Source organism: Mustela putorius, unplaced genomic scaffold (genome assembly GCF_011764305.1).
Source record: "Mustela putorius furo isolate JIRA1106 unplaced genomic scaffold, ASM1176430v1.1 tig00003962_pilon_pilon_pilon, whole genome shotgun sequence".
In the NCBI taxonomy this organism is placed as follows: domain Eukaryota; kingdom Metazoa; phylum Chordata; class Mammalia; order Carnivora; family Mustelidae; genus Mustela; species Mustela putorius.
In genome coordinates this window covers 14,076,516-14,093,428 of record NW_025422106.1, presented here as the reverse complement: position 1 = coordinate 14,093,428, position 16,913 = coordinate 14,076,516, and the positions used below count along the sequence as shown (strand labels likewise).

General features: G+C 39.1%; 1 protein-coding gene across 11 annotated transcripts in view; it reads left to right on the top strand.

The window, feature by feature from the left end:
* The window catches only part of BCAS3 (BCAS3 microtubule associated cell migration factor), a 584,626-nt gene that overhangs the window by 10,978 nt on the left and 556,735 nt on the right, over positions 1-16,913 (top strand). The gene's annotated exons all lie outside the window — the stretch shown is intronic.

Here is a 16,913-nt window from a genome sequence, read left to right as displayed (position 1 = left end):
GATGGAAGAAAGGGAAGAGTACTCACACCTCTCCCCTCTCTGTTAGTGGCTGCATTTCCTTTGTGGTTCTGGCTTCTTCTAGGTAGCTCTACTGTTGTTCTAGCTTCAGCCAGGTGACCCAGCACCATGCACTCCTGTGTCTCCCTAGCCTAAGCATGGTCATGGCTTCCTGCTGCTGCCAATGAAATAGGTAGCCTCATGGTTCCTTTTTTGGTCTCTCAGCTATTCCATCATGTGTGTAACCATTTGTCTTCATTAAATCCCAAGTATGAACACACCGAGTTGTTTTCATTTGCTAGCTGGATTTTGGCAGATATCATACTCTTGAGTCTTCATCTCCTCTAACAGTTTAAAAATGTAGTGCTGTATATATAGATAGATTTTAAAGTTACTGTCCAGGAGGGAGAGGTTAAGTTGCACTTCTGCAAACTGGCTTCTTTTGAATTTTGGATTCTTTATTAATGGTTCACTCAAATAATGGCAACTTGTTGGGCCCTCTTTGTGGGAAATAAATATTCATTTATTTATTTAATAAATTTATTTATTTAATAAATATTAAATATTAAATAAATAAATAAAAATATTCATTTGTATGGGTGATCATTTATGATATATAAACATTTCCTAATGTGTTTCTCTTTGAAAGCTTATAGTTTTAATTTTTTTCTTTTTATGATCATTAAACTGCCTTGTTTACTCGTGTATTTTTCCTCCTTTTTCCCTTTTCCCTCTTTTTTTATCACCTTTTTTTAAAAAAAGATTTTATTTATTTATTTGACACACAGAGAGAGATCACAAGTAGACAGAGAGGCAGGCAGAGAGAGAGAGGGAAGCAGGCTCCCCGCTGAGCAGAGAGCCCGATGCGGGCTCGATCCCGTGAGATCATGACCTGAGCTGAAGGCAGAGGCTTTAACCCATTGAACCACCCAGGTGCCCCATTTTTCAAGTTTTTATTTATTTATTTATTATTATTTTAGAAAAGATTTTTATTTATTTATTTGACAGAGGGAGATCACAAGTAGGCAGAGAGACAGGCAGAGAGAGAAAGAGAGAGAGGGAAGCAGGCTCCCTGCTGAGCAGAGAGCCCAATGTGAGACTCGATCCCAGGACCCCGGAATCATGACCTGAGCCAAAGGCAGCGGCTTAACCCACTGAGCCACCCAGGCGCCCCTCAGGTTTTTATTAAAATTCTAGTTAGTTGACATATAGTGTAATAATATTGGTTTCAGGAGGAAAATTTAGTGATTCAACATTTACATATAATACCTTAGTGCTCATCACAAGTGCCCTCCTTAATATTCATCACCGAGTTAGCCCATTCCTGCCCACCTCCCGGCATCAACCCCTCAGTTTGTTCTTGTAGTTAAGATTCTCTTGTGATTTGCCTCCCTCTCTTTTTTCCCCCCTTCCCCTTTGTTCAGGTTTTGTTTCTTAAATTTCACATATGAGTGCAATCATATTTGTCTTTCTCTGACTGATTTATTTCAATTGGTGTAATACACTCTAGCTCCATCCACATTGTTGCAAATGGCAAGATTTTATTTTTGATGCTTGAGTAATATTCGTGTGTGTGTGTGTGTGTGTACACATCACATCATCTTTATCCATTCATCAGTTGATGGACATTTGAGCTCTTTCCATAATTTGGCTATTATTGATACTGCTGCTATAAACATCATGGTGCAAATGCCCCTTCAAATCAGTATTTTTGTATTTTTTGGGTAAATACCTAGTGCAGTTGCTGGGTTGTAGAGTAGTTCTATTTTTAACTTTCTGAGGAAACTTCATACTGTTTTCCTGAATTGCTGCACAGATTTCGTTCCTACCAACAGTGCAGGAGGGTTCCCCTTTCTCCACATCCTCACCAACATCTGTTGTTTCCTGTGTTAATTTTAGCCATTCTGACAGGTGTGAGGTGGTATCTCATTGTAGTTTTTATTTGTATTTCCCTGATACCAAGTGATGTTGAGCATTTTTCAAGATTGCTTTGGCTATTTGGGGTCTTTTCTGGTTCCATATCAATTTTAGGATTGTTCTAGCTCTCTGAAAAATGCTGTTGGTATTATGATAGAGATTGCCTTGAATGTGTAGATTGCTTTGGGTAGTATAGACTTTTAACAATATTTGTGCTTCTAATCTGTGAGCATGAATGTCTTTTCGTTTCCTTGTGTCATCTTTAGTTTCTTTCGTAATTGTTTCATAGTTTTCAGAGTACAGAGCTTTTATCTCTTTGGTTAGGTTTATTCCTAGGTGCAATTGTAAATAGGATTGGTTCCATAATTTCTCTTTCTGCTGCTTCATTATTGGTGTATAGAAATGCAGCAGGGGCACCTCGGTGACTCAGTTGGTTAAGCCTCTGCTTTCGGCTCAGGTCATGATCCCAGAGTCCTGGGATTGAGTTCCATGAGTTGGGCTTTCTGCTCAGCAGGGAGTCTGCTTCTTTCTTTTTCTCTCCCTCTGCCCCTCCACACTGCTCATTCTCTCAAATAAATGAATAGAATCTTAAAAAAAAGAGAAATGCAACAGATTTCTGTATATTGATTTTGTAGCCTATGACTTTGCTGAATTTGTGTATTAGTTTCAATAATTTTTTTTGGTGGAGTCTTTTGGGTTTTCTAGGTAGGGTATCATGTCATCTGTGAATAGTGAAAGTTTGACTTTTTCCTTGCTGCTTTGGATGTCTTTTTAATTCTTTTTGTTGTCTGATTGCTGAGGTTAGGAGTTCCCGTATTATGATAAATAACAGCGGTGGGAGTGAGCATCCCTGTCTTATTCCTGACTAGAGAGGAAAAGCTCTCAGTGTTTCTCCATTGAGGATGATATTAACTCTGGGTCTCTTGTGTATAACCTTTGTGATGTTGAGGTACGTTCTATCTATCCCTACTTTGTTGCGAATGGATTTTATCAAGAATGGATGCTTCATTTTGTCAGATGCTTTTTCTGCATCTAATGAGAGGTTCATATGGTTCTTATCCTTTCTTTTATGAATGTGTGGTATATCACATTGGTTGATTTGCAAATATTGAACTGCCCTTGCAGCCCAGGAATAAATCCCACTTGATTGTGGTAAATAATTCTTTTGATGTACTGTTGGATCCTATTGGCTAGTACTTTGGTGAGAATTTTGGCATCCATGTCCATCAGGGATATTGGTAATTCTCCTTTTTAGTGAGGTCTTTGTCTGGTTTTGGGATCAAGGTTAATGCTGGCCTTATAGAAAGGGTTTGGAAGTTTTCCTTCCATTTCTATTTTTTGGAGTAGTTTGAAAAGAACAGGTAGTAACACTTTAAATGTTTGGTAGAATTCCCTTGGGAAGCCATCTGGCCCTGGACTTTTGTTTATTGGGAAATTTTTGGTTATTGTTTCAATTTCTTTGCTGGTTATGGCTGTATTCAAATTTTCTATTTCTTCCTATTTCAGTTTTGGTAGTTTATATGTTTCTAGGGATTTATCAATTTCTTCCACATTGCCCAGTTTTTGGCATATAATTTTTCATAATATCCTCTTATAATTGTTTGTATTTCTATGGTGTTGGCTGTGATCGCTCCTCTTTAATTCATTATTTTATTTATTTGAGTCCTTTCTCTTTTCTTTTTGGTAAGTCTGGGTAGGGGTTTATCAGTTTTATTAATTCTTTGAAGGAATCAACTCCTAGTTTCATTGATCTGTTGTACTGTTTTGTTTGTTTGTTTCTATATCATTTTTTTTTCTGTTCTAATCTGTATTATTTCCCTTCTTTATTTGCTGTTCTTTTTCTAGCTGCTTTAGGCATAAGGTTAGGTTGTGTATTTGAGACTTTCCTTGTTTCTTGAGTCAGGCCTGTATTGCTATGTACTTCCCTTTTATGACTGCTTTTGCCGCATCCTAAAGGTTTTAGACTGTCATGTTTTCATTTTCATTTGCTCCCACATATTTTTTTTATTTCTTTTTTGACTTCCTGGTTAACCTGCTCATTCTTTAGTAGGATGTTCTTTAATCTCCATGTATTTATGGTCTTTCCGCATTTTTACTTGTGGTTGACTTCAAGTTTCATAGTATTGTGGTCTGAAAATATGCATGGTATGATCTCAGTCTTTTTGTACTTGTTGAGGCCTGATTTGTGACCCATTATGTGTTCTATTCTGGAGAATGTTTCAAATGCATTTGAAAAGAATGTGTATTCTGTTGTTTTAGGTTGAAATCTTCTGAATATATTTGTTAAGTCCATCTGGTCCAGTGTGTCATTCAAAACCATTGTTGCCTTGTTGATTTTCTGCTTAGATGATTTGTTTATTGTTGTAATTTGGGTGTTAAATTCCCCTAGTATTATTGTAGTATTATCAGGGAGTTTCTTTATGTTTGTTATTAATTGATTTATATACGTGGGTGCTCCCAAGTTGGGGGGCACAAATATTTGCAATTGTTAGTTCTTCTTGGATAGACCCCTTTATTATGGTATAGTACCCTTCTTCATCTCTCATTACAGTCTGGTTTAAAGTTTGTTTGATATAAATATCGCTAATCTGGCTTTCTTTTGATGTCCATTAGCATGATAAACGGTTCTCCATCCCCTCACTTTGTTTTTTTTTAAGTAAGCTTCTCACTCAACATGGGTCTTGAAATCACAGCCCCCAGATTAGGAGTTGCATGTTTCACCAACCAAGCCTGCCAGTCACACCATCCTCCCCAGCCTTGCTTTCAGTCTGCAGGTGTCTTTAGATCTAAAATGAATCCCTTGGAGGCAGCATATAGATGGGTCTTATTTTTTTATTCATTCTGATAGCCTGTGTCTTTTGATTGGAGCATTTAGTCCAGTTACGTTCAGTGATTTTTTTTTTTTTCAGTGATGATTGAGAGATGTGAATTTTGGTGCTATTGTATTACGTGTAAAGTCAGTGTTTCTGGAGATTTTCTTTGCTCCTTTCTAGTCTTTGTTGCTTTTGGACTTTCTTTCCCACTAAAGAGTCTCCTTTAATATTTCTTGTAGTGCTGGCTTAGTAGTCATGAAGTCCTTTAGTTTTTGTTTATCTGGAAAACTCTTTATCTCTCCTTCTGTTCTGAATGACAGCCTTGCCAGATTAAGTATTCTTGGCTGCATATTTTTCCCATTCAGCACGTTGACTATATCATGCCACTCTCTTCTGGCCTGCCAAGCTTCTGTGGAGAAATCTGCTAACCTTGTTTTCTCTTGTAGGTTAGGGATTTATTTTCCCTTGCTGCTTTCAGGATTCTTTCCTTGTCTCTCTGTTTTGCAGATTTTACTATGAGATTTTACTGGATTTGGATTTGGATGTCTGTTTCCTTCTCCAGATTAGGGAGGGTTTTGGCGATAATTTTCACAAATAAACCTTCTACCCCCTTTTCCCTCTCTTCTTCTGGGACTCCTATGATATGAATGTTACTGTGCTTTAGGGAGTTGCTGAGTTCCCCAGGTCTGAATTTGTGATCCAATATTTTTCTTTCTCTCTTCTTTTCAGCTTAATTCAGCTTAATTGTTTTTCATCTGTATCACTTATGAGTTCCTTTGCTTCTTCCATCCTTGGTCATTATATCCAGTCAGTTTTGTATCTTGGTTATAGCACTTTTTATTTTGGCCTGTCTAGTTTTTAGGTCTTTTATCTCTGTGGTGAAGGACTCCCTGGTGTCTTCTGTGCTTTTCTCAAGTCCAGCTAGTATCCTTATGATTGCTGTTTTAAATTCTGGTTCAGAAATATTACTTGTATCTGTTTTGATTAAATCCCTGGCTGTGATCTCTTATTTTTTCTTTCGGAATGAATTTCTTTGTCTTGGCATTTTGTCTAGGGCTCTCTCTTCTTTGTGTTAGGAAAGCCTGTTATGTTTCCTACTCATATTAAGAGGTCTGATACTCTCCAGGGCCTGGCACTTCAGGAAGTGTTTCTGGTTACTCTGCTGTGTATTTGGCTGCTCTTTCCCCCATGTCAGTCCAATGTAGAATTTCTCTTTGCCTGCAGTTGGGAATGTTTGGATCTTGTCCACTGTATGGTGAGTTTTAACTAAGTGTGTTTCAGTCTGCTTGTTAAAAGAGGCTAGATCCTATTTCCTCTAGAGCTGAAGCTTTGTAGTACTCTATTGTCAGTAGACTTGGTGCGTTTGGGGGGTTTGTGCTGGTCTTCTTGGGGGAGGGACCTGCTGGTGCTCTGATTCTCAGGCACACTTGTCTTAGTAAAGAAGCACCTGTAGAGCGCAGGGGTCAGGGTTTGGTGTGAGTGACTCAAGCCTCTGCTGTGGGCGCTGCGCTACTCACTGAAGTCCATTCCTGTTGAGGGACAGGGATAAAAACGGCATCAGCTGACTCTCTTGTCCTTGGAGAGGGGAGTTCGCACATGCTACTATTCAGGAAGCCCTTACAGACGTGTGAACAATCTCCCCGCTTGTGTCCCCAGCTTCTGTCCAATCCCTGTCTTCATCCTGTCTGTGTTCCAGCCATCTGCTCACTTGGTGCTGTAGTGCTCCTGTGTTTTAGCTCAGGCCCACTGGCTGGGTTTCAAAACTCCAAATTTTAGGGATCTGGTGCTACACAGACCCATGCTGTTCCTCTGGGTGAAGGTCTTGCCACACTGTGGGTAGTGTTGGTTTGTTCCAGAAGGACAATAGCACGAATGTGCCGAGGCTTGGAGTTTGTGACAAAATGTAACTGAGACCTGGCGTCCAGGTGAGCTGCCCTCAGCAGCTGTTTCTTCTCCTCCTATGCTAATGAACTGGCAGCTCAGTGGCACTCAGTGGCTCTTTTGTCCCCACAAGGAGGTGCCACCTCTCACAGATACACTCCAGGAAGGGGAACTGTTTCTTCCAGTGTGACCCAGGGAATCCTCATGCCATGCTGTCTGCTCCTGGGCTTCTTCTGCCTTCTTTCTCCACACGTGCACCTTTGTGCCCTCCAGGCTCCACCTGGAGGTGGTGCAGTCTTCTAAAACTTAAGACTTTGAGCTCCACTGCTTGTAAAAACTCGAAATAATCAGCCCCTCCTGTTTCGCCTCAGTGGGGAAGTGTTTTCTTGTGCAATGTCCTGAGCTCTGTTCTCTTTCTCTCTCTCTGTTTCTCTCTCTCCCTCTGTCTCTCTCTCTCTCCCTTGGCTCTCTCCCTCCTCTCTGTAGCACCAGGATTCTTTTATCCCCCAAATGACATTTCTGCACATCTCATCTTCCACAATGTGGCCTTTTTTCTCTCTCTAGTTGTACAGTTTGTTCTCTCAGCCCTTGGATCGATTTCCTGGGTGTTCAAGGGACGAGGCAAGTGTAGGGTCCTCCTTCTCTCCTTTTCCCTCTTTATTAATAACTAGGTAACTATTCATCTTTTGTTTTCTATCATCTTTTCCTCTTGAATTTAGACTCTTTTTTCTTTTCTGGAAGTATATATATGTATATATATATATATATATATTTTTTAAAGATTTTTATTTACTTATTTGATAGAGAGAGATCACAAGCAGGCAGAGAGGCAGGCAGAGAGAGAGGGGGAAGCAGGCTCCCCGCTGAGCAGAGAGCCCGATGTGGGGCTTGATCCCAGGACCCTGAGATCATGACCCGAGCCGAAGGCAGAGGCTTAACCCACTGAGCCACCCAGGTGCCCCTGGAAGTATATTTTTTGCTTTGTGCAGAGAGTATTAGAGAACTTTTTTTTTTTTTTTTTTTTTTAAGATTTCATTGTAAAGTAATTCTACAACCAATTTGGGGCTTAAATCCACGAGTGGAGATCAAGAGTTGTATGGTCCACTGACTGAGCCAGCCGGGTGCCCTCTTAAAGAGCTTTCTTGATTTAATAACAAAGTAAATGTGGTCATGGTCTTGGAAATACTAGTGCAGATAGTAACAAAAGCTTGTTTTACAACATACGCAAAATGTTAAAAATAATTTTTAAGGGCATAGGTTTATATCAGCAGCAAAAAAGAAAATTATTTTAATATTACAAAACTAACATTTAGAAAATTTCTTCAAAATAATCTTAAGCATGATTTTCTATTTGTTGTTGTTATTGTTTTTTTTAACAGTAACACTTGTTGGCATAATATTCCATAAAACCTTTGCTTTAAAATGCATCTGGAAATGTAGATTGATCCTGCTTGAAAATTATTTTAGTCTGTGTGTGCTATTGAACTTTTAGTGGTTGTTTTATTTTATTTTATTTCCTCAAAGATTTTATTTATGTAATTGACAGGGAGAGAGGCTGCTAGAGAAGGAACACAAGCACGGGGAATGGGAGAGGGAGAAGCAGGCTTCCTGCCGAGCAGGGAGCCCGATGTGGGCCTCAACTCCAGGACCCTGGGATCATGACCTGAGCCGAAAGCAGACGCTTAATGACTGAGCCACCCAGGCGCCCTATAGTGGTTTTAAATGTAGTATCCCATATCCCAGTTGATTTATTAAACTTTTAAATGTATAAATTTTCCTCAAATACTTTAGCACACTCACATGTCCTTTGGTCTCTCCTTTCTGTATCATATTGATATGGTACGAAATTTTGGCCCAGGTTTTTAATGGATATACTTTTTATTATCTCTGACCCTAGGAGTATGTGTGTGCACTTACTAGGTTTTAAGACAATAGTAGTCTCTTGTAGCATTTCTTGAATTTGTCTGTATGTGTCCTTTCCTTTCCTTCCCTTCTCCTCCTCCCTACTTCTCTCCCTCCTCTCCTCCCTTCTTTTCTTTCCTCTTCCGTTTCTTTTCCTCCTTTCTTTCTTTCATTTGAGTGAGAGAGAGATATTGATTGAGCATGAGCAGGGCGAGGAAAGGGGAGGGAGAGAGAGAACCTCAGGCAGATTCTGTGCTTAGTTCAGAGACTGACGCAGGGCTTGACCTCATGACCCTGAGATCATGATCTGAGCTGAAACCAGTAGTGAAACGCTTAACCAACTGCCCCACCCAGACATCCCTATTTGTCTTCTTTCTTCAAGCATTTTTTTTTTAAGGTTCTTTTTGCAGCAAACCTGAGGTTATTTACAGTTGAAAGAAAATTTGACTGTGGAAAAGCAGGAAAGTAGGGTTGATTGGCTCCAATTCCAGCATCTCATTGAAGAAGGCCAACAATGGCTAAGTTTTCCCTTGAGTTGGACTTTCTTGATCAGCCAGTCTGCCCTTCCCTGGTGCCTGGTACACCCGGGGTGCAATTCCTTCTTCACCGCCTTTTGTCTTTCATGATACCCTAGGGGAGCTAGCCGAGGGGATTCTTCTGGTCCCAGCCAGGCTAATTTAGCAGCTTACAGAATTCTTCAGAGAGCAGCTGTGGGTACCTGGAGATGGTATTAGGTATTTAGGCTTCTCTTTGCCGGTCCTGGACTTTTTCCTGGCAGAACAATCTTAGAAGTTTATTAGCTGTCTGTAGATTTAAGTGCTTTTATATTTTTAATGAAACTCTGTTAGCTATTAATTAATTTAAAAGTTGCAGTGTTTGAATTGAAAACTCTGCTCTGGTGATTGCTTTCTATTCTTTCCAACAGACCTGGGAGCTCTGCTTTTTTTGCTTGGAATGATAGAGTGATACCAGTTGGCCCCTTGCCTCCAGGCTGCAACCCATTTGATTATGGCTTATCGTGGTTGGGTGTTGACTAGGCAATGACTAACAGAAGATAATTCTAAGGGAACTGTCTTCTTGGACTTCTCCAATCCTGGGCTCTTTTAGGTATCTCCATTCTTTTTTTTTTCTTTTTTTTCTTTTAGATTTTATTTATTTATTTGACAGAGAGAGATCACAAGTAGATAGAGAGGCAGGCAGAGAGAGAGGGAAGCAGGCTCCCTGCGGAGCAAAGAGCCCAATGCGGGACTCGATCCCAGGATCCTGAGATCATGACCTGAGCCGAAGGCAGCGGCTTAACCCACTGAGCCACCCAGGTGCCCAGGTATCCCCATTCTTAATCATTGTACTGACTTTGGTTTGGTGATAGGTGGAGAGTCCTGTTTTTGGAACTCATTCGTGAGTGGAACTCATGTAGTTCCTTCATGTCATTGTCACTGTTCTCTTTCTGCTTCCAGGCAGTCTGACTTATACCTAAACTTGTTTCTCTTGAGGCTCCATACTGAAAAAGATATAAGGAGTAGCCAAAGCAGCTTAATACCCTGATGTTTCTGTCAGATTCCTTAAAGGTGAGCATATAATTTTGAGTCCCAGAACACATCACGTTAATAGCTGGTTTGCTACCTTAAAACAAGAACTGCCAACCTTCTAGACTGTGAGGGAAAATTCCTACCACCCCCCCTCCGCTGGCCCATCCTGACTCAATCAATTCTATATATATAATCAATTCTAATATAAAAGTACTAGTATAGTACTATGTTACATATGTTATATTGTATATTATATATACTATGCTATAGTGTAGTACTCACTATACTTAGGTATCTATTTTTATATTCAACAGACTTTTTTTTTTGGTTGCAAGTTGGTTTAAAAAAATAATAATAATTTTTATTGTGGTAAAATACATATAACATAAAATTCACCTTTTTACCCATTTTTAAGTGTATAGTTAGGTAGTGTTAAGTACATTCACATTGCTATGCAAATAATGTCTGGAACTTTTCATCTTGTAAAACTGAAACTCTGTAGCCATTATACAGTAGTTCCACATTCTCTCCTTCCCACTGGTCCTTGGTACCCACCATTCTACTTTCTGGCTCTATGAATTTTATTACTTAAGGTACTTCATCAGTGGTATCGTATAGCAATTGTCTTTATGTGACTGGCTTATTTCACTTAGCATGTCAGGGTTCATCCATGTGTAGCATGTGTTGGGATTTTCCTTTCAAGCCTATATAATATTCCATTGTATGTGTATATCACATTTTATTTATTTTTTGTTGATTGTCATTTGGGTTGCTTCCACCTTTTGGCTTTGTGAATAATGCTCCTATTAATATTATTGTATAAATATCTCTTTGAGTTTCTGTTTTTGATTCTTTCTGAGAATATATCTATAAGTGGAATTGTTGTCTTTTTTTTTTTAAGATTTTATTTATTTATTTGAGAGACAGAGATCACAAGTAGGCAGAGAGGCAGGCAGAGAGAGGGTGAAGCAGGCTCCCTGCTGAGCAGAGAGCCTGACGAGGGGCTTAATCCCAGGATCCTGGGATCATGACCTGAGCTGAAGGCAGAGGCTTTAGCCCACTGAGCCACCCAGGTGCCCCTCATGTGTTAATTCTGTCTTTATTTTTGAGGAAATTCCATACTGTTTTCATATGGGAATTGTTTTTTTAAGATTTTAATTATTTATTTGATAGAGATCACAAGTAGGCAGAGAGACAGGCAGAGAGAGACAGAGGGAACAGGCTCTCCACTGAGCAGAGAGCCTGATGCGGGTTCGATCCCAGGACTCTGAGAACGTGATCTGAGCTGAAGGCAGAGGCTTTAACCCACTGAGCCATCCAGGCGCCCCAAGGAATTGTTGTTTTTTTTTTTTTAAACCTGCTCACATCATATAGCTGGAGAGGACAGTGGCCTGAAACTTCTAGTCATTCACTTCTTGTCACTACTTCTTTCTGAATGCTTGCTTCTCTTCTTTGACTTCTCTAATGAGGTTGGAGCCATGATTGGTTAAAGCTCCCTGATTATACATTTATGATTGTACTATATGATCAAAGAGGAAAACATACTCATTGGGTGTCCAGAAAGATTACCTTCCAGTTACTGGAATAGTTCCAGTGGCCAAGGATGTAATACTAGAATTGGCTCAGCTGGTTATGTGCCTGTTCCTGTGCTAAGTGGGGAGTAATATCAGTTTCCAGAAAAGGGGGTGGCATAGAGTAAGAAGTGTGTGGGGCATACAAAGGCAATAGCAGCTGCAAGCAGCTCTGGAGTGCTCCACATGTAAGCTACCCCTTAGACATTTCACTTATATGTCTCACAAATGGTTCAGTTTCTTACTCCTTTTCCCATCTAACTATGTTCCCTCAAAAGCTATGCTTCAGCCCTGTTTGGCTTTCAGGTTATTAATGGCACAGAACTTTTCATGCCTCAGGATCTTTGTACCCGGGGCCTTCTGGTTGAACGTTCTTTCCTGCCTTAATCCTCATTCACCTATTAGCATCTACTAAAAATGACTTTCCAGTTTTTAGACTGAGTATTGGCAGTACACTGCTGCTATTAATACACACATGGAATACAGAAGCAGCTGGTTTGGGAGAAAGATCTAATTTCACTTTATACCTTGATTTTTTAGATGAGCAGAACACCCAGTGGGCCTCTGTTCCCCAGTTGCAAACATTTTTCTAAGGAGAGAGAGTATACTGAGTGGTCAGGGTTTTGGAGGATGGGTGAATGCAAGGAGAATGTTGTAGTTGACTAAAACCACAGAAGAATGCTACGTGTCTCTATAGGAAAGACTGTAAAGTCTGTATTTTGGGGGCAAATAAGGATAAAGAAACCAGGAAAAAAGATCAAGAACAGTTATGGTTAGAATAACCAATGATGGTATAATAGAGGGTATAAAGAAAAGTCAAAGAATAAGGATTACTTAAAGCTGTAACAGTTTTGAAGAATAACCTCAATTTTTACAAAATTAGGAGTTCCATTCCAGAGTGATAAAGTCTGCTGTACCACCATCTAGAGAATGAAAGATAGTACAAGTTACTGGGCAGGCTCTAAAATACGAAAAAGGAGATTTTGTTCATATAATGATCTCAGGGTTTTGTATGTGGCATTTGAGCCCTTCTAAAAGTAACAACCTGTGATCAAGATGGTAGCTGTAGTAGAAAGATGACTGGATTGAGTGTCAAGAATCCTGAGATTTCTTTTCAGCTTTGAGTACATTATACCTAACTTTTTCTCATCATTGATAAAATGAAGTTGGTTCCTGCTCTGCATATAAAGCAGGATTGTTGTCAGATTAGCTGATCTGTATATCACAGCACATTGAAAACTATAAAAGACCATGTAAATGTTAGGTGTAAAGAGAATTACACCTTTGGAAAATAAGTTTATAATTCTGAATTTTCCTGGAGATAGAATCATATGCTGTTAACTTTGTACTAGTGAATTCCTGTCAAATGAAAATCAGTATTAAAAATTACTGATTAGAAGCTATGTTGAGCATTTTGATCTTTATATTTGGGCAACAGGAAGTCACTAATATAGAAGATGGAGGTGAGGAGATATGTCATTATTTATATTTTGTAAAAAAGTACTCTTTTGTATGGAGTTTGTGGGTAACAATGGATGTAGGAAGCCATTTTATGCTTTTGGAGTTTACGTTTTAATGGACAGGGTAGTGGTAGTGTAAGCGAAGAGCTGTTTAGGAAGACACAGGTGATAGATTGCTGATAGATTTATTGTTAGAGGAAAGGAAGAAGGTGATTCCCGACTTTGCCAACTGGCTGGATAGTCATGCTATTTACCAAAATAGAGAACCCTGGAGGAAGATCAGTTTGTGGAGGAAATCATGATTTTTTTTTTTAATATTTTATTTATTTATTTGACAGAGATCACAAATAGGCAGAGAGGCAGGCAGGGAGAAAGAGAGAGGAGGAAGCAGGCTCCCTGCAGAGCAGAGAGCCTGATGTGGGACTCAATCCCAGGACCCTGAGATCATGACCTGAGCCGAAGGCAGAGGCCCAACCCACTGAGCCACCCAGGTGCCCTGGAAATCATGATTTTTGAGTGGAATTTGATCTTCTACTGAGACATCCAAAAACCCATGTTGACCAAGTCATTAGCAGATACTAAGAGAAGCAGTAGATGGAATGAGACCACTTTGGAGGTTATACTGCATGAACAGTGTTTAGGAGTTAGTTAGCTTTGAACAACTCCAGTATTTAAAGAGTAGGTGGAAAGGAATGAGTCAGGGGAAGGATTTTGGTTATAGAATGATTGATTAGAGTGATAGGAGGAAAACAAGGAGAGGGTTATGCCTGGAAAACCAAAGGAAAATATTTTAAGGAGAAGATGGGGAGCGTTGGTTATAGCTGCTAAATAGTCTAACAAGATGGACTTGAAAAACATACATTGCATTCAACAACTTCGAGATTACTGGTGACCACAGCAGAAGTTACTTGGGAGGAGTGTTGGGGGGCAGAAACCATTTTGAAATGGATTTGGGGTGAATGAGAGATGAAGTATAGATGATAATTACAACTTAATCAAGGAGTTCATCTTCTAGAAGGAGAGGACAGTAATGAAGTCAAGTAAAGGGAGACGGTTTTATTGTTTCAATTTATGATTTTTTTAAAGCCTTATTTATTGTGCAAATATATCATGGTAAATAATACAAAAGGGTAGATCAGTGAATGAAGTTTTGCAAAGTTTTACAGCACCTGTGTAACCATCACCTAGGGTAAGAGATAGAATATTGTTACCTAATTGCTTCATGGTTTTGCAGTTGAAATTATTTGCTATCTCGTTTTCTTGCGTCTGGTTTCTCTTGCTCATTTTGTCTGTGAGGTCCATGCCTGTTATGTATGACAGTGGTTCATTCTTTTTCTGTGGTGAATAGTGTTCCATTGTTTCGGTATACTGCTGTGCTTGTTCACTTTCCTTTTGAAGACATTTGGATTGATACCAACTTTTGGCTCTTATCAAGTAATGCTGCTAACTGAGCCTGGCTGGTGACTCTTGATCTTGGGGTTGTGAGTTTGAGCCCCACGTTGGGTGTAGGGAATACTTAAAAAAATAAAATCTTAAAAAAAACCCCACAAATAATGCTGCTGTGAATATTTTTGTGCTTGTCTCTTGGCGTATATTTGCTCTTTTTTCTAATGAGTAAATACCTAGATTGGAGCTACTTGGTCAAAGGGCATTGTATCTTCAATGTGGGCATATGTTGTCAAACTGTTTTCCCAACTGATTGTACTGATTTACATTCCTTAGCAGAAAATAAGCAGTACTTTATTCCACATCCCGCCAACACTTGGTTTTGTCATTGTGGTTTTAATCAGCACTTCCTTAATTACAAATGAGTTTGAGCCACTTTTCATGCTTATTGATGGTGGATTTATTTGAATGTTTTCTTTCTGAAGTGTTTTTTCATGTCTCCAGCCTGTTTTTCTAGTGACTTATCTTTTTCATATTGATTTTTAACTGTTACATGTACAAGATGAGTCCTTGTGGGGTTATACTTGTTCTAAGTCTCTTCTCCCCTGCTGTGGCTTGCCTTTTCACTTTTCTGGTAAGGGTGGCTGATGATTAGCAGGACTTCTCCATTTTAATGTAAGAGATAATGTGGTAGAATTTGCCAGTCTTTTATGCAAAGAATTTTTTGGTGTTCTATTAAGAAGTCTTTCCCTGTACCATGATGATGAAAGTGTCCTTCTACATTATCCACTCCTGTAATTTTACCTTTGTTACTTACATCTAAATTTCCCTGGCACTGATTTACTTGAAATTTTTTAAAAGGTAGGAGAAACTTCAGCATATTCAAGTGCTCATTGAAAATATCTAGTAGCATGGAAAGTATGGAAGATACAGGAAAGAAATGATTAGAAAAAGGCTCCTGAGAAGGTTGGGGAGGATGGGATCCAAAGCGCAGATGCAGAAATTTAGTCTAGAGAGAAGGAAAGACAACTATTTGTAATGGGATGGAATGAGAACAGAGTGGTACCGATGCACTTGGGTCTTCAGCAACAGATTTCTGGTTTCTCTGTGCCGTCCGTGACAGACCATCTGCTCAGTAAGGAGAGACTGGGTGGAGTCGGGCTTGGAGAAAGCTTAAGAAAGTCATAGAAGAAATTATAGGTGAAGTTCTAGAAAAAAGAAAAAATGTGCTGTGCTGTTTTGAGGGTCCAGTGAGGTTTGTAGAGATAAATTTATTTTAGTGGTACCAAATTCTGTCTAATTGTGTGATATTCCTGTAGCATACTTGATTGCCGTAGAATGTACGAAGATAGCAGGTACTTGGGTTCGTCTGGGATTGATATTTTGCAAGATGGGTGCCATGCAGAGAGCCCATAAAGAGAGATCAGACTGTAGACTATTGGCAGAAGTTACTGAGATGATTGATCAAAGACCGTAAAGTGGAAGGAGAGTCAACATAAGGTGGTCCGAAAAATAGGGAGAAGGCAGGGTTGTTGGTGGACCAGAAGGCCTAATGAAGTCAGAGAATGGATTGTAATGGAAGTGGTTGAGAAAACTTGCTAGAGGATAAGGTCATGATTTGAGACTAGAATGCTTGAATTCGTGTTTTGTGAGGTGCAATAATTTTGTTCAGGAAGGATATCTTTCATAATACTGACTATATAACAGATGCTTAATATTCACTGATGTGAATTGGAAGTGATTAGACAAGTATCTATAATTCTCTTGTAGTGGACCATATACCCGGTGTTCAGGTATATCAGAATTAAATTCTTAAATATGAAGGAACATAACTTGTCTTCCACTGTTAAGTATATAAATATTAGAAAATCTAGTAGGTTATACTTCATATTTATATTTAATTAATTTTTGTAAATTTTTTTTCATGTATCATTTATAGATTCTGGTTTTGTTCCTGGTATTAATATTCCCAAGTTCTCTAGTGAGAATTTTTTTTTAAAGGAGTCTCTTTAAAAAAAAAAAAAAGATTTTATTTATTCATTTGAGAGAGAGAGAGAGAGAGACAGAGAGAGCACAAGCAGGGGGAGAGGGAGAGTGTGAGGGAGAGAGAGAAGCCGACTCCCCACTGAGCTGGGAGACCAACATGGGGGTGGATTCCAGGACCTAGATATCATAACCTGAGCCAAAAGCAGGCATCCAACCAATTGAGCCACCCTGGTGCCCCTCTAGTGAGAATTAAAAAAAAAAAAAAAAAAAAAAAAGTCTTACTTGTGCAAATAATTATAGGTACTGTTAAAAAAACCCCCAACTACTGGTTTTGTAATTTCAGCTTCTTGTTCACTTTCTTACAAATGATGTCTTCCAAATACTTAATTTTTACTGAAAAACAATATAAACAATTATTAGACTAATAATATTAAAGAAGTGTAGCTGTTTTCTTTTTGATTTGCTTCTTTG